The following is an 18,779-nucleotide window of genomic DNA, read 5'->3' on the forward strand; positions in this document are numbered from 1 at the left end:
TCATTTCTACAGCAGCCAATCAGAGAGCACTGAGCTGGAGAAAAGTAAACATTACATAGGAGAGACTAAACTACATTTATTTATTATGTAACTAGTTCAAATTTTTTATTCGCCACATGCAGTGACAGGTTGCCCTGCAGTGGAATGAACCCGCCCCCCGACCTTACACACACACAACACAGACATCACATGGGGATACAAGTCAGAGAACGGTTGCATTACAGAAAACCACTGAAATGTACACTACAATGGGAAAAGTACAAGAAGAAAAAAAGAGACCTCTACTCATGCTGGGCTACAGGAGGACAGCATGAGAACAGGAAACCAAAAAAAACCTCCTCTGCACAGAAAAGCACATAAATGTCCACAGCACAACATTATAGAGCACGTGACCAGCAACAGGGTTGGGTAGGGGATAAGGCGTAATCCCAGGCAACACAGCAGCCATCCTGCCACTGTGCCGACTCTCCAGCGCGGGCCCAGACCCGCCTCGTGTTCCCTCGTGTTCCCGTGTTCTTTTATGCGAGCAGCTCAGGAGAATTTCAAAGCTGTTCTTTAACACTCCGACACTGGTCTCTCGATCTCCCGTTGGAGAGCCGCGAGCCTCCCCATGATGGTATCAAACTTCTGTTCCGTGGTGTTGTCATTCTTTTGATTCTGAGACCCCACAACTGCAGTGAGCCGTTCTGCAATGTGATCCAACTTTCGCTCAAGGGTGTCTGTCACGGACCGCCGGGGAAGACCGTGTGTAGTGAGTGGAGGACCCAAGAGCAAACAGAGGTGAGGACACAAAACCGGACTTAACAGAAGGCGAGCCTTTATTTAGGGCCGAAAACTTAAGGAACAAGGCAGCAAAGCAACTGAGGGAAAACCTGAACATAGACTGGGAAAACTATGGCTAAACAAAGTACAAACTAGGACTAGTTAAGGCTGGGAAACTATGACAAGGGGTAGGGGAGATAACACAGACGACGCGACGCAGACTACATGAAACACAGAGACTAAATACACATGAGGGATGATCAGGGGAAGTGGCCACACATGGGATCACAGCTGACACACATGAACCTAACGACAGGACAGGAGGGTGCAACTGAATACACTGACAATGAATACAGACTTACAAAGTAAAACAGGAAACATGGAAATTAGACATGACAAGAACTAAACATAACCACGCATACAGGACTCATGACCCAGGGAAACTTAGTACAGGGGAGATGACATAACTGACAGCATGAACTTGACAGTACAAGACACACAGACATAAACACACGAAGGGCAAGGGAGACATTGCGGACGACACAACGGTGGTGGGTCTCATTAGCAACAGGGATGAGACCGACTACAGAAGTGAGGTGAGACGCCTGGCCACGTGGTGTGCTGACAACAATCTCTCTCTGAATGTGGAGAAGACGAAGGAGATTGTTGTGGACTTCAGGAGAATGCACACCCAACATGCTCCTCTGACCATTGACGGAGCGTCTGTGGAGAGAGTGAGCAGCACCAAGTTCTTGGGTGTGCACATCACAGAGGATCTCTCCTGGACGTACAACACCACAGCACTGGCCAAGAAATCACAGCAGCGTCTCTTCTTTCTCCGCAAACTAAGAAGAGCAGGAGCACCAGCCCCCATCATGTACACTTTCTACAGAGGCACCATCGAGAGCATCCTGTCGAGCTGCATCACTGTGTGGTTTGGAGCCTGCAATGCGTCCTGTCATAGAACCCTCCAACGCATAGTGAGAGCTGCAGAGAGGATCATTGGTGTCTCTCTCCCCTCCCTCCAGGACATTTACAGCACCCGTCTCACTAAAAAAGCCCTTTGCATAGCGGCTGATCCCACGCACCCAATGCAAAGCTTCTTCAAGCTGCTGCCGTCGGGGAGGAGACTGCGGAGTCTCCAGGCCAGGACCAGCAGGCTGAAGGACAGCTTCATCCATCAGGCTGTCAGGAAGCTTAACTCCCTCCCGATTCTGCCCCCTCTCTCCTCCACGGTCTCACTGAACTCTGTCACACACACACAAACACACACACTCTCTGACTCACTCACTGGCCTGCACCAGTTACCAGTCACTTTGTGGAGCATTGGACTGCCATTACCTCATAAGACTTTGTTATTACACTTTCTCTTACCGTACATTACTAAATCTCCATTTGGACTATTTGCCTATTTGCACTACTCTGCCTGGTTTACACTCAATGTCACTTACCCATTATATTGTATATTGTATAGCTTTCTTGTTATATGTAAAATTGTATTTATTTAAATTTTTACTTTTTAATTATTTTACTTGCATTTTTAATCACTTTTATATTTAAATATATTTAAATGTTCATTTGCTATTTATCTAGGGATTGAGAGTAACGCAATTTCTATTCTCTGTATGTCCTGTACATGTGGCAGAATCGACAAATAAAGTTGACTTTGACTTTGACTTTGACTTAATGCAAGGGTAATATATACAAATGGCTGGACTACCTTAGAGAACCTAAACAAACAATAAACATCAAAATAGGCTAAACATAACACACTGGGTCACACGACCCAGGACCATGACAGGTGTCATTGTGAGCAGGCCCCTCTCTGATGTATCCCACCATATGCTCAATGGTGTTAGTTTGAGTCTTCACGGCAGCTGTAAGCGTCTCCAAGGTGTTAACCATGCTGCGTTCGGTGTGAGAGGTCGCGCCTCGTCCCATCACTTCAATTCCAGCGGTCAGCCTTGGGGGGGTTTGACCAGCTGGTTTCGCTCTCTTATTTCTCCGATAAGTCAGGGCCAAGCCAGCTTCGATCAGCAAGAACCCTGTTATCATGGTTCCGAATCATCTACTCAGTCATTTGCTTCATTCACCCATGCACTTTTTTCTATGTCAGTCATTTCTATCTAACACACATTCACACCCTCATGGATGCACCAGAGAGCAACTTGACGTTAGTATTTTGCTCAAGAAAATTTTGCCACGCAGACTGAAGAAAACAGGGATTAAACCAACAACAAGTAGGTGACCCGCTCTATCACCTGAGGTACAGCCACCCCCTTCTTTAAGTATTTATGTCTTCAGCTCTAGACACACTGACAGTAATATTTGATCAGTGTGACAAGTGACAGCAGGTTATGGTTCACTGAGTTCACTTAAAGCTGCAAACAGATTGGACAGACAGTCCAGTTTAATTTGATGCGTTTTAAATAAAATAAAATAAAATATACTGTTTGATGGGCAGCACAGTGGTTAAACACTGTTGCATCATGGGAGGAAAAAGGTCCGGCTTCCTCCTACAGTCCAAAGACATGCACTCAGTGGGGTTCGGTTAACTGAAGATTCTAAATTGTCCATATGGTGTCTGTCTGTGTTAGCCCTGAGATAGACTGGTGGCTGGTCCAGGGCGTACCCTGCCTCTCGCCCTATGACAGCTGGGATAGGCTCCAGCCTGCACGACCCTGATAGAGTATGGATAAATATATTGATAGCTAAAGGTAACTAGCTTGTTGTATAGAATTGCATTTTTAATAATAATGGATTGCATTTATATAGCACTTTTAGGACCCTCAAGTGCTTTACAATTCCACCATTCATTCACTCTCACATTCACTCACTGATGGAGGCAAGCTACAGTTGTAGCCACAGCTGCGAGGGGCAGACTGATAGAAGCGAGGCTGCCATATCACGCCATCGGCTCCTCTGGGGACACAACGACCGAGACTGTCCGAGCCAGGGCTCGAACCGGCAACCTTCCAATTACAAGACCAACTGCCAACTCTGGGCCGTGATCGCCCTAGTCATTTTGAGTCTTACGTTATATTACTAGACCAGTGATTCAATCATGTGTATACCATGACGATTTTAGTTAAATGATATGGAGTACAAATAATATTTGCATAAAAAATATATATAATTACAATTAGTACAATCAGAAAATGACACGAGAGAAATAGTACATGTACATAAACATGTACTTAAATACTAATGTATACTCGGTCGTTGTTTCTTTGGGCAAGACACTTCACCCATTGCCTACTGGTGGTGGTCAGAGCACCCTGTGGCGCCAGCCTCGCCTATGTCAGTGCGCCCCAGGGCAGCTGTGGCTACAATGTAGCTTGCCGTCACCAGTGTGTGAATGTCTGTGTGAATGATTGAATGTAGTGTAAACCAGCGTCCCCAACCTTTTGTGTGCCATGGACCAGTTTATGCCCGACAATATTTTCACGGACTGCCCTTTAAGGTGTCGCGGATAAATACAACAAAATAAAACTAGTACCGGTACGGAAAAAAAGAAGATTTATTCATAACACACATGAAAAGACCCAGGAAAACCAAGTTAACGATAAAAACAATAACAAAATAACGCTGAAAACCAATAAAAACCCTGAAAACCATACATTTCAAACCCGAGCCTCAACTCTCGCGCCCAGTACGAAACGACTCACGGACCGGTACTGAGGCCCGGGGGTTGGGGACCGCTGGTGTAAAGCACTTTGGGGCCCATAGGGACTAGTAAAGCGCTATACAAAATACAGGCCATTTACCATTTAATGTATAATAAGTATACAGTATGTACTTTCTTACATGTCAAGATGATGTTTTATCTTGTCTGACAGGAATCTGATTCCATATAAAGGATTTCACCTTAAAGCAGTGCTGCTAACTGATTAGCATTATCACACCGGCCAACAAACTGAATCAATTTGAAAATTATTCTTTAATATTAAGTTAAACAGAGTCAAACTCAGTTTAGTTTCTAACAGTTAAATCTCACCTGCAGAGACGAACAGGACAAACATCAGCGTGGAGCAGAGCGACGCAGTTACAGCAGACATGTCCGTGTTCTCTGTTTCTGCTGATCTGACTCTTAGTTTGTTCTGAGTCTGTTGGTATTTTCACTGAACAACTGAACCTGAGTCTAAACCTGAATACTAGTTTAAATTTAAGGTTTAACTAAAGATCAAAATTTGCCTTATGGCCGTTCGATCGATCTCAAAATGTCTGACTGTGAACTTAAGGAAGTTAAGCCACGTAACGTTGTGACGTGTTATGTTGTGACGTGTTACGTTGTGACGTGTTACTTTGTGATGTGTTACGTTGGACCGTATGCAGATCATAAAGTCCATTGTTAAAAAAGAGTTCACAAAATATAAAATATATAAAATCTAAAGCAGGTCTGAGAGTTTAACAGGTTCAGTTGTTAAATGATCTCCACATCATCTATCATCAGGTACTATGACTAAAGGCCATCTGTTAATCCAGAACATTAACATTAACAATCTTTTAATCTACTCAATCTCACAGACTTCAGTCAACCTGTCAGATTACCTAAAAGACTGAAAGACGTCATTTTAAACACTTACTGTTGTTCTGAAGGATCTGAAACCCTCAAACTGTCTTCTGATCATCAGGATGGAAGAAAAATCCATATAAAGATAAAAAAAAAGTGTGAGGCTGGTATAATCCATCTGCTTTCTCTGTAGGTCAAAAGAAACTACTTAAGGTTTATTCAACAAAAGCATTTTTTACAGTAAACAATTCAAAGATAAAAGACAAAATGTAACAAGTTAATCTGTGTGTAAACTCCACTCTGTACGACAAAAACTGAACAAACATGCTAATATTTCCCTTTTACATCCCATTTTTACAGATACATCTTCTGACATTCACATTGTCTAACATGACAGTCGTGTTTAAGTACAAGGAACTGAACATGTAGATGTTTAGAGACAACCGTCAACTCTGTCTGTCAGTGAATTGAAATGAACTTGTTCTAATGAATAAAGTCAAAAGTCATGACCTCCTGTGTGGCTGTTCTGGAGAACTTTGTCCACCTTTGATTGTCTTTAAGTTGTGTTGGAGCCACAGAGAGCAAATCTTTGTTCTTCATGGAGAAGTAGTGAAGCTGTTTGGACTTTTCTATGAAACATCAGTGCAGGAGTCTCTCAGTACATCTGTTTACAGTGAGGGACAAAGAAGCAGCAGAAAACATGGAAAAGACGAGCAGCAGCAAATACTCTGCAGGGAGAGAGCATGCCGCTGCTGCAGCACTTCCCGGAAATCACATGACTTCATACTCTTCAGTTGTTGATCTGATTATTTGTTCTTTTGTGATATTGAGGATTTTTTGTTTCCTGTTGTTTTATTTTGGTCTGTTCTTCCTTGTATCTCATGTCTAGTTCTACTTCCTCTGTCTCTGTGATTGGCTCAGCTGTGCTCCCACATGTTGTCTCAGTCTTTCTTGCTCTTTGTTGTTCTCTCTCACAGCTGTGTCCCATGAAGGTTACAATTTAAGATGGTGATGAGAAGATGACGCCTCATGGAGTGTGTGGCACATTCACTTTACTCTGTCAACACTGTGTTGGTGTGACACTGAAGTACACCATCTGTTGGATTAAATAATCATTGCAGACAACCTGGATAAAGAGTGAACTAAAGTCATTCATTCTGACAGCTCTGTACCGTGTGTGGGTTTGAAATCAGCCCTGATGGCTCGTGTAACGTCTGCTTGTAGATCAGCTGATTACAGCCTGGAAGCAGCTGGAGCTCACATAACAAATCATTCTGACTTATTTCATTATTCCATGCTGTACCTCCTTTTTTACTTTTTCTTCCTCTCAAAGTGTCTGGTTATCAGTAATTATCTATAATTTACTGAATAATATGTGGAATATAAAGCAGAATCTGTGGGATGACTTACTGTAGTCAGTTCAGGAGAATCCTCAGAGTTTCTGCTCCTCATCATGATGGAAACATGAAAACATGTTGATGCTCTTTGAGCTGGAATCAGTCCAAAGCAGCCGTGAGTGTGAACCAACAGACATCATTATAATAACTCTGACACGAATCCTGATAGAAATCCTGCTCACTGACCTCTCTAACTGTAACTCTGTCACTGACACATCTGCCAACATCTGTTCCTGTAACAGCTCAGAGGAGGAGTTCAGCTCTTTCTCTCAGATTATTATCAGGACAGTCAGAACAGGAGCAGAGTTTTGGTAAATGTGGCTGAAAGCACTGTGAAGTCGTGCAAATACCAAACCTGAAACTCACCGATGGTAAAGTGGACACATGTGTGACCTTGAGGATTGTTTGCAGATGTCTATGAGGTCTGTGTGTCACATTTTCAGCCGTTATTGAAGGTTTTGCTTCAAGTCAGTTCTGTGAATTCAAACATGGTGAAGGTGGTGATTTGAAAAAAAAAAAAAGCTGTGAACATCCAAAGATGAGAGGAGCTCATGTCTGCTAACTGAAGTGTGGAGAACACAGATGCTTTAGGGAGAAGTGTAAAGGATCCATGCAGAGAACAACATGAACACCATGAAGAACATTTAACAAGAAGGTGAAGCAGAGCTGATGATGTGAGGATAAAAGTGAATGTTTGAGAGACGTTAGAGAGGCTGAGCTGTTTTGGTCAGTTGGGGATTTAATAAATATCACTATGTGAATTCTGTTCGCATGGTGAACAGTGACATACAATTTTATCACTGCTCAGTGACAAAATTGTATGTTCTATTCTAACATCCTCATTCATGTCAAAGTTTCTTGAACAGAAATTAGATCTAAAGGTGACGTCTTGTGAATTCCATCTTTGCTCCAGCTCTGTACTGTGTTCGTGTTTGAAATCAGCCGTTATGTAACGTGTGCTTGATCAGGTCACAGACTTTGAGGATTGTTGACAGATGTCTATGCGGTTTGTGTGGAACAAATTAAACAATCAAAGATGAGAGGACCACACAAAGTAAAAGGTCAGAGGAAAGCAGAGCATGTTTTCATGTTTGTTCAGGTTTGCTTAATGAAGTTTAGACAATAATGATCACACTGATGATCTGACAGTTTCCTTCTGGTCCCTCCTCTGAGGTCAGAGCCTGAAGATGTTTAAATCAGACACTCTGAAGGTCTTTGAGTGTGGAGAGAGTAAAACATGTGACATCAATGTCTCAAAGTCACAATAATAATAAGAAGTTTTCATCTTTATCAAAGTCACATCACCAGTGGCGTGTCTAGAAAATTTTGTCGGGGGGGCCAGGTAGGGGCACAGATTTGGAGAAGGGTGGCAGATGTAATTGGCAGATAATGTTAAAAACAATTCTACCAACCGTTAACCATAATTCAATAACCCTATAAACCTAATAACCGAATGCACTTTTAACTCTTATTAGAATGAGATTTTAACCACTACGGTGCAAAGTTTTTAGATACTGCATTGATAAAGTACAAGAGATACAATCAGTCAGTGTTTATTCAGCAGTCAAGGACATCAATATTTGCATAGTATTTTTACTGACATGTAGAGCACACATGTTTTGGGCAAAAACATTTTTGAATATTAAAATACGAACATTTTTAACATACAATTGGCAAATTAGCCAATGCCTGTTAAAAAAAAAAAGATAATCTTCTCACAAACTGGTGTTTGATTTTGAAACAGGAAAAAAGTGGGGAAACAACTGAAAAGACTAACATTTGAATAAAACCTGAGAGCAAGTAAATACTTTCTATGCTGCCTTATGGTAAACTTTGGTAATATTGATGTATAAAGAACAACACTGGCTGATGATGAAATACAGTCAGCTGGCATGGTGACACTGCCAGTATTAACCTGCAGGGCTGGACTGGGACAGAAAATCGGGCATTTTGACTACAGACCGGCCCACCAGGTATTAAAGCCATAAAGACTTTGAATGAAAACAAATGCTGTTGTGACAGTGATGTACAGTCTTGTTGGTATATGTATGATTTCTATACATTTTACGTCAGATAAAAACTTTGTTCACAAGATTCAGATAATTATTTAATAAAAGCTAGATATTTTAACTGAGAATAAAAAAGAAAAGTATTTCTTTGTGCCCCCCTCTCCCTATTAATGCCCTACTTGGCCCCCTGGCAACACACTGCTAGACCCGCACCTGCACAGTTACCAGCTGTCAGCTACATAAAAAAAGGATCCTGGTGTTATTTATCTCTCAGAAACAGTTCATAACTTCCCTTCAACTCATTCATGTCACCTAAAAGGTCAACCTGTTTCTCCATCACCTGTTCAGCTCTGATGATTCAGTAAGGACATCTCCTGGTTTCATCTTCATGTTTCCCTCTCATCACATATCCAAACCGACATCATGACCAGCAGCTTTACAGCTGTGGCTCCAGCAAACATCAGCTGATACTAGAAATTAATATTAAATAAATTCTAACAACAGCTGATCAAGCTTAAACGTGCTGCTTTTGTTTAGCGCGACATCCGCTGGTTTCCTGTTTCTGGTGCAAGGTGGGCGATAAATAAATGAGAGAGAAAAGCTGATCATTGATCAGTTTCATGATTGAAGTAGCAATAGAAGAGGGAGGGGAGATAAGAGAAGAGGTAGCTGTAAATACAGAATAACTCCAGCTTTGTGTCTTTTTCCATTCTAGCTAAAGTCCGGGACAAACTGCGTCTCTTCTCAGCTCAATACGAAATGCGTAATATTTTCTCTGAATGAGGGACCATTCCATTTTTTTAAGGAGCCGTTGGCAACTCTACTAAATAACCTTATGAATAAAATAAAGTTCACTATCAGTAACATCATAGCAACCGAACAGCTGTATAGAAACTCGTCATGCTAGCTCACGCAGTATGAGGCATTGTAACTGACTGTAAAAAGTCAGCACAACAAAAATAAACTCCACCTAAACTTGGTTTATATCTGACCCAGATAGACTGCAGGTCATAACTTCTTACTTGAAGTTCAGTTCACCTGACACTTGGACCAGCGGCCACCTCGGGTCTCTCCTCCTGCCTCACCTTCCCTCATCCACCTGTTGCCTCTGTGGAAGCTCCGCCATAGCCACCACCAAACAACTGAGTTATTTTTACACATCGGCCAAGATCTGGCCAATCCACCACCTCCCATTGTTCATGCCGTTACAAAAATAAATAAATAAATAAGTCATCAGCCCGCCATGCAAACGTCCAATGGCTAGTCCAGCTATGTTAACTTGTTAATCTTTCGCCGAAAAAATGTTTTCTGCGGTGCCGTCTTTCATGCTTGGCTCTCCTACCTTTGCTAACATGATGTGCATAGTGCAGAAGCCGGTGCTGCATTCACTTACCCTCGGATATCTGAGCTTCACTGTGAAACCATAATCGTACATTTCATATTTCATTAAATTTTATTGTTTTAGTGGCCACTCTGGTTGGGGGGTCAGGCCACCCCACTGCACATCACATGTTACAAAGTGCTGTCCCACTGGTGTGTGCACCATACGAACATGTGACACCATCGCAGTGTTTAAGTGTTAGAGTGAACTCCTCATCCTCTCCTTCAGTCTGAACCAGGAAGTGATGTCAGCACAGATCAGAGTTTTTCCTCTTTAACTGAATGCTGTAGGTGAAACATTTAGAGGACACCAGTCAGCTGCTCTGTGATTCCAGTTTTTACAGATTCAAGAAGATCTGAGGCCGACTCAATGATCTGCTGTGAGAACACACATGTGACAGAAACCCTCAGAGACACAAAGTAACATTTTAGTGTTTTGTAATAAAGTAACACACTGACACTGATCACAGCTCCACTTTCTCTGAAAGCAGCTTTGAGCAGCAATCAGCAGGATTCTGGTGAACAGCTGTTCAGGTTTAGGACGGAGCTCAGACTGTCCTGGTCACACTGAGCAGCGACTGTTTGCTCATCTGGACTCTTTGTGTTGTTGTTTGTGTGTTGTTGTTTGATAGCATCACTGTGTCATATATCATGTACTTTATCTGCTTTATACTTTTCTACATAGATCATAACTAGTTCATGTAGTTGTGCTCTTGCACTGATTGTTGTGTGTGTGTACTTGTGAAGCAGCACTGGATCAATGCATACAGTGGGGCAAAAAAGTATTTAGTCAGCCACCGATTGTGCAAGTTCCCCCACTTAAAATGATGACAGAGGTCAGTAATTTGCACCAGAGGTACACTTCAACTGTGAGAGACAGAATGTGAAAAAAAAATCCATGAATCCACATGGTAGGATTTGTAAAGAATTTATTTGTAAATCAGGGTGGAAAATAAGTATTTGGTCAATAACAAAAATACAACTCAATACTTTGTAACATAACCTTTGTTGGCAATAACAGAGGTCAAACGTTTACTATAGGTCTTTACCAGGTTTGCACACACAGTAGCTGGTATTTTGGCCCGTTCCTCCATGCAGATCTTCTCGAGAGCAGTGATGTTTAGGGGATGTCGCCGAGCAACACGGACTTTCAACTCCCGCCACAGATTTTCTATGGGGTTGAGGTCTGGAGACTGGCTAGGCCACTCCAGGACTTTCAAATGCTTCTTACGGAGCCACTCCTTTGTTGCCCGGGCGGCGTGTTTTGGATCATTGTCATGTTGGAAGACCCAGCCTCGTTTCATCTTCAAAGTTCTCACTGATGGAAGGAGGTTTTGGCTCAAAATCTCACGATACATGGCCCCATTCATTCTGTCCTTAACACGGATCAGTCGTCCTGTCCCCTTGGCAGAAAAACAGCCCCATAGCATGATGTTTCCACCCCCATGCTTCACAGTAGGTATGGTGTTCTTGGGATGCAACTCAGTATTCGTCTTCCTCCAAACACGACGAGTTGAGTTTATACCAAAAAGTTCTACTTTGGTTTCATCTGACCACATGACATTCTCCCAATCCTCTGCTGTATCATCCATGTGCTCTCTGGCAAACTTCAGACGGGCCTGGACATGCACTGGCTTCAGCAGCGGAACACATCTGGCACTGCAGGATTTGATTCCCTGCCGTTGTAGTGTGTTACTGATGGTGACCTTTGTTACTTTGGTCCCAGCTCTCTGAAGGTCATTCACCAGGACCCCCGTGTGGTTCTGGGATCTTTGCTCACCGTTCTCATGATCATTTTGACCCCACGGGATGAGATCTTGCGTGGAGCCCCAGATCGAGGGAGATTATCAGTGGTCTTGTATGTCTTCCATTTTCTGATGATTGCTCCCACAGTTGATTTTTTCACACCAAGCTGCTTGCCTATTGTAGATTCACTCTTCCCAGTCTGGTGCAGGTCTACAATACTTTTCCTGGTGTCCTTCGAAAGCTCTTTGGTCTTGGCCATGGCGGCGTTTGGAGTCTGACTGTTTGAGGCTGTGGACAGGTGTCTTTTATACAGATGATGAGTTCAAACAGGTGCCATTCATACAGGTAACGAGTGGGGGACAGAAAAGCTTCTTACAGAAGACGTTACAGGTCTGTGAGAGCCAGAGATTTTCCTTGTTTGAGGTGACCAAATACTTATTTTCCACCCTGATTTACGAATAAATTCTTTACAAATCCTACCATGTGAATTCATGGATTTTTTTTCACATTCTGTCTCTCACAGTTGAAGTGTACCTCTGGTGCAAATTACTGACCTCTGTCATCATTTTAAGTGGGGGAACTTGCACAATCGGTGGCTGACTAAATACTTTTTTGCCCCACTGTATAACTGATGTGCACATGTCCAACAGAAGAAGGTCGTCATCGTCTGTCCTGTTTCCTTATTCTGTCATTATTGCTCCCAGAATTGTGTTATTATTTCAAACATGTGAAGTTGAACTCTGACACATAAAATCAAACAGCTCAGCAACCAGTCACACATTTAACTGTAACGCAGCTCTTTGAGTGTTTGAACCTGCTGTTGTGTTGCTTTTGTGTGCTGGTGTCACAGATGGCTGCTGCTGCCGTGACAACAAACACACAACCACTGTCATGTTGTCTGATTTAAAGGACATGAAGAGAGCGGAACAACACAGTTTATTTTTTCAATACGATGTCACAATGATGCCATAAAGAGTCACAAAATCACACACTGCATGAAAACATCTTAAAATCTGAAATTTTACAGGTTATAAAAGCCAAAGATTTCCAGTTCTGCTCCAATCATGTGGGTAAAGATAATAAATACAAAGGTCAAAGGTCAGGGTCACGTGAGGACAAAGCTTTAGTTTCCATCTCAAAACATTAAAGTAATATATTAGTCATTGGAGGACATGAACACTCTTTGTTTGAGCTTTTTAAAATATTATTTTTTCAGTACAACATTATGTGACTTCACACTGACACAAAGATGAATATACTGCACTAGATTTACATATTAACACTGCTGACATCAGCACGTGATCTATAAAACCTGATGATGTCATGAGGCTGACGTCAGCATGATGTCATAAAGACATCATGAAACATCAGTAGTAGAGCCCTCTTGTTCTCTCCTGTAGTCTGTGTAGCCATTACAACAGTGAGACAGCACTGCCACCATGAGGTCAAACTGGAGCATTGCAGGTAATAATTCTCGGCCTGAACACTGTTGGAACATCAGATTTGGTTTTATCAGAGTTAAAGGCAGTAATTAGGCTCCAACCTTGTGCAGAGGCTACACCTGATGTTAATAAAAGTCTTTCTATGCAGCCTTGAATAAATATCTGTGTAATATCAGCGCTTTATGCTCGAGTAGAAAAGCTATTAAAGTGGTCCATTTACCATATTTAATGATTTGGGGATGAGACAAACTCCAGGCTTCATACCTGAACCAGCTAAATGACACTATTTGACTTTTTTATTATCACAGTAGATACCAAACATACGTTTGTACCAAAACTGAATTCAGTTAGCTGTTAGCTTGCTTTTCGTGTAATACGTACTATTGGTCATTTTTACGAGTCCCATGATTTCTAATCAGTCGGGAAAAGGACAAAGATGGCAGTCACTGGACATAGTGGATTAATGAGCTAAAGACACGATTTATAGGTTTCATGGTCTGACTGTGTGGATGCTGAGGGTGTAGCTGTCTGATATTCTGATTTTTCTGATTGTCTGTCACAGTCGACATTTTGTTGGAGATGATGTATTTGAATGTGAAATTACTTTAAAATTTTGACAAATTTGACAAAATATAGTTTAACATGAATTTTTGAATCCATGTTCACAGACTGTGTCTCGTCAGATTACAAATTTAAATTAATAGTTGAGAGCAGTGAGTTCAGTTAAGTCCACGTATAGAGTATTTAAGTCGGATGGACTGAGAAATCTCAGTGTGGACCATGATATTGATTTTTTTTAATGCCGTAAAATAATTCCTTTATTCCCACTGTTAGCAGTGTTTGATTTAGTGTTTTCATAAAAGCCTATTTCTTGTGTGTATATTAGTGCTCAGAAGAACAGACATGTGGTTTAAGGCCTAGACAAAAAAAATCCTCCTCATCAACACTTTTTTGTTTGTCAGGGGACATTTGTTTTGTAATAATTGTTGTTCTTTTGATATGATTTGCAGCAGGCCATAGTTTATTTAACACAGTGGATGGTGCAGCAGAGATACCTGACTCAAAACAGGACACTCTTTCAGGGCCAGTGAATGTCACCTCTCCTCCAGCTACAGGTAGATATGAGCAGCACTTAGATGAATTTTTTGATTTTGCTCTGACAAATATTAACATTTTAGAAATTCAATTTCCTGATCCATTTTTGATCTTTTCTATCACTTTTCCCAATGTACCTGCAATTAATTCCAGATCCTTGTCTCTGTGTCGCTCCGTGTACCTGGCCTGTACCACCACAGTCGCTGTCTTCACAGTTTCCGCCCTCCGTCTTTCTTTCACACAATGTTGTGATCATAGTCCTAGACCCTATCTTTGCATGTGATTAGCTACATTAAAATGAAGGCCTACAGAAGATGACATAAAGTCATTGTGAGCTGAGATTCTAGGTTTATCCAATTGTCACAAGAAGTCACCAGCAGGGACAGTACTTGTTGAGAGTCCGAATCAGAAGAAGATGTTTCGGACTCTGGAGGTGTGGAAAGTGACTGACCTTAGGTACCGACCAGAGGGCACGGGTCACACGGGTGGTGGGTGGGGTGCAAGGGGTCACCCATGATGACAGTGGTTTTCCTGAGAATGGAGGACATGGCAATGGCCTCCATGGGTGGCAGAGGGCAGCCAATGTTTTTCTTTTGTGGGGTTAATTACCCTCTGTGCAGCCTTTCTGTTCTCAGTTGTGGCCCCTGCGTACCTAATAGCCAGGCAGTAGGAGAGTACGCTCTCCACTGAAGCACAGTAAAAGACTCGCAGCAGCTTCCGGTCTGGGTTATTCTTTCTCAGGACAAGGAGGAAATGCAGTTGCTGCTGGGCCTTCTTTACCAACATGTTGGTGTTGTGGGCCCAGGTGAGATTGACAGAGATGTGGCTGCTGGACTCGTGGACTGTTTGGGGCCAGTTGATGAGGAAATATTTAAATCAGGATCAGGTTTAAGGTGGTCCAGTTTGGTGGTAAAAATGTCTGGGATTATGGTGTTGAACGCTGAGATGTAGTCCACGAAGACCATCCTCACGTATCTTTTCCTGTGACGGCTATAGGTCTGTAGCCATGACCAGGGTGCTTGGAGGGGCTTTTTTTTCCTGAGGGGATGTAGGCAGGGATGAGGAGCAGAGAGATTCTGTCAGATTGTCCTAGGTCATGGAGGGGTGTCAGTCTGTAGGCCTGCTTGATATCTTCACATGGTTCAGTGTCCTTACCCCTCTGGTAGGACATGTAACATATTGGTGGAATTTGGGGAGTACAATTTTCACACATGCCTGATTAAAGTCCCCAACAATGATATGGACACCCTGGTTGCTTTCTGCTCTGGTCGCACCTTTCCTTACAGGAGTATTTGGTGTGATCTTGATGGTGTAATGTCCAGCTTGGTAACTCCACCTAGGCATTGGGGATGTTTGGATGGAGCCAAGATTCAGTTACAATTCAGTTTCAGTAGATAACACTCCCAGACAAAACAGTTACAGTAAATTTCTGATCAACTATAAAAATATTTTTGATGATGTTCTTGTGTATTATGTTGTTTCTATGTGCTGTATTTTTAATAATAAGTTAAGCACTTTGTAATAGATTCTTGTCTAAAAAAAGTGCTATATTAATAAGTTTTAGTTACTTATTTACTTCACTCATCACCTACTTGACAGCTGACACCCTACATATGTTTCTTACCTTCAGGTCAGCCAGGAGGAACCAAATGGATGGATCTGTTGGAGGGATATGTCTGACTGATTGTCGTAGTAGTTTGTTTTGTTATTATTGTTGTTAATGCAAGTATTACAGTTGTTGGTTGTGCTATTTCACTTCCTGTTTGTAGAAAGCAGCAACTTCCCAAGTCTGATGATACCTTTAACCCCTATTCCAGCTGCGAATTCACACATATAAGTGAATATAACAACTTCTCTTGGCTCTTGGTGAAGGCGGTCGCACTTTTTCTCCTCTCCTCCTTCCCCTTATCTTCCCTGCTTAGCCTCTTGTGTCCTTGTCTTGTCTCGTGTGCATTACTTTTCCCTCGAACAGTCTCTCACTGTCGTTCTCTAAAACCTAAAAGAGAATTATGGATTTGATCAACTGGTCTCTGAATGCTATTGACACCCTTTTCTCAACGAGAAGTCTTGGCTCGGGAGAGCCCGAGTGCCCTGGAGGGACTTTCCCTGCCGAATACACGATGGATGGGTGGCAGACCTGGAGGATCTTGTGCCTGGCGGGACTGTCGATCGAGGACGCTGAAGATATCTACCTATTCGGAACCATGATAACAGGGTTCTTGCTGATCGGAGCTGGCTTGGCCCTGACTTGGCCCTGACTTATCGGAGAAATAAGAGAGCGGAACCAGCTGTTCAAACCCCCCCAAGGCTGACCGCTGGAATTGAAGCGATGGGACGAGGCGCGACCTCTCACACCGAACGCAGCATGGTTAACACCTTGGAGATGCTTACAGCTGCTGTGAAGACTCAAACTAACACCATTGAGCGTATGATGGGATACATCAGAGAGGGGCCTGCTCACAATGACACCCTTGAGCGAAAGTTGGATCACATCGCAGAATGGATCGCTGCAGTCGTGGGGTCTCAGAATCAAAAGAATGACAACACCACGGAACAGAAGTTTGATACCATCATGGGGAGGCTCGTGGCTCTCCAATGCGAGATCGAGAGACCAGTGTCAGAGTGCTAAATTCGGAGCTGCTCGCATAAAGGAGAAATCAACAATATTCAACATATGGACACCACGGCGCCAGCTGCTCAGGCCCAAGGCTGGAGCCCACCAAAACAGCTCCCTGATAACGACTGTGTGATGACTATTCTTCCCATCCCACGCAAGGCCACCTGGGTTGGCTGGCAGACTGTTTACTTAGCCTGATAGAGCGAAGGACACTGTCTCAGCTGAAATCTGGACACGCACACACATACACTTACACTGATAAGCACGCACTCATCCCCCTCCCTTTCCAAACGCCTTCGATGCTAAACCAAGGCACAATGTACATTTCAATTCCTTTAATTTTAAATATGTTTATATTGTCTATCCTGTAAAATAGTCAGATGTCTATTCATATTAATGTACAGAATTCACCTGCTTGCTGCTACTACTGCACATTCACCCAATGTATATACTACATATATATATATATATATATAATGTTTTTCCTCTACACCCCCACCCCCCAATTTTTTTGCACATGTCGAGGAGCGTGTCAGGCTACATTTCACTGTGTGTTATACTTGTATAACTATGCATGTGACAAATAAAGAACCTTGAACCTTGCTTGTTTCCTGTGGGGGAAGACGGCGGGTCTGTGTGCCACGCTGAAATGGTAGCGCTGTGTAGGACGACTGCTGTGTTCCTTCCAATTACCCCCCACCCCTCTATCCAACCCCTGTGGCTTGTCACGTGCTCTAATGTTGTGATGTGGACATTAATGTGCTCTCTGTGCAGAGGAGTTTTTTTTTTATTCTTGTTCTCATGCTGTCCTCCCATAGGTGCCCAGCGTGAGAAGAGGTCTCTTTTTTTCCTCTTGTACTTTTCCCATTGTTGTGTAATTTTTTCAGTGTTTTCTCTGTAACGCTGCCGATCTCCGACTGTATTCCCATGTGATGTCTTTGTTGTGTGTGTAAGTCGGGGGGGGGGGGGGTCCTATTCCTCTGCGGGGCAACCTGCATGTGGCCAATAAAGCATTCATTCAATTCAATTCAATAAGTGCACAGGGTACCAGGTTTGCTCGAGCCCAGGTCCCTGACAGTACCCTGCATGCTGGACGCTGTGCCGTACATCGACATGCAGGACCCTCCGTTGTGCTGACTTCCTGCTCGGGCAGAGCGGGTCCCTCCGGCGTCATTGCAGCTGCAGACGATTGAACAGATGGTAATGGTGGTGTAGACGACGGGACCGGTGTACCAGGCTGTGAATTTACCGGCTGTCCGGGCCGGTGAGCAGCCTTGATTGGAGGGAGGAGGTGGAGTTAATTAAGAAATGTGTAATACCCAAGGGGAAACCACAAAGCCACTTTCCCACAACGTGATGAACCTCTTCCCCGGGCATCTCCAGATAAATAAAATAGCTGCGGCTAAATAAATATTTACATGTAAACCAAATGAATGGCCTTTTTTATGTCTGTTTTTGTGATGTACCAAGATCTGAAAGTTTTATTTATTTATTTTAATGAGAAACTGAAGTATAGCAGAAAGCTTTGTGAGCTTCTCCTGGTAATATCCTAGTAAAAGTAATAGTAAAAACTAAATTTTAAAGTGTCTTAATACATGCTCAATCAAGCAGTTAAGTAAATCTCCAAAAGCTGATTCTGTTCATCTGGATGTAACGTTTTCAGTGGGAGAAACGTTTTGTCACTCATCCATGTGACTTCTTCAGTCTCAGTCGACTGCAGGATTCCCCAGTCTTATAAACAGTATATTTGCATAATGACTGAAAACAGCCCACTGAAGTAACAATGATCTGGGAGGTCAGTTCTTGATCATTAACCCT

The 18,779-nt window shown here is 42.7% G+C and overlaps 1 protein-coding gene across 1 annotated transcript in view; it reads right to left on the reverse strand.

Annotated features, from left to right (window-relative positions):
* The window catches only part of LOC147334038 (polymeric immunoglobulin receptor-like), a 419,044-nt gene that overhangs the window by 2,779 nt on the left and 397,486 nt on the right, over positions 1–18,779 (reverse strand). The gene's annotated exons all lie outside the window — the stretch shown is intronic.

The sequence above is a fragment of the Aulonocara sp. 'chitande type north' Nkhata Bay genome, linkage group LG3 (assembly GCF_057382095.1).
Source record: "Aulonocara sp. 'chitande type north' Nkhata Bay isolate Kocher_YH1m ecotype deep benthic linkage group LG3, A_spYH_male_GT1.1, whole genome shotgun sequence".
NCBI lineage: Eukaryota > Metazoa > Chordata > Actinopteri > Cichliformes > Cichlidae > Aulonocara > Aulonocara sp. 'chitande type north' Nkhata Bay.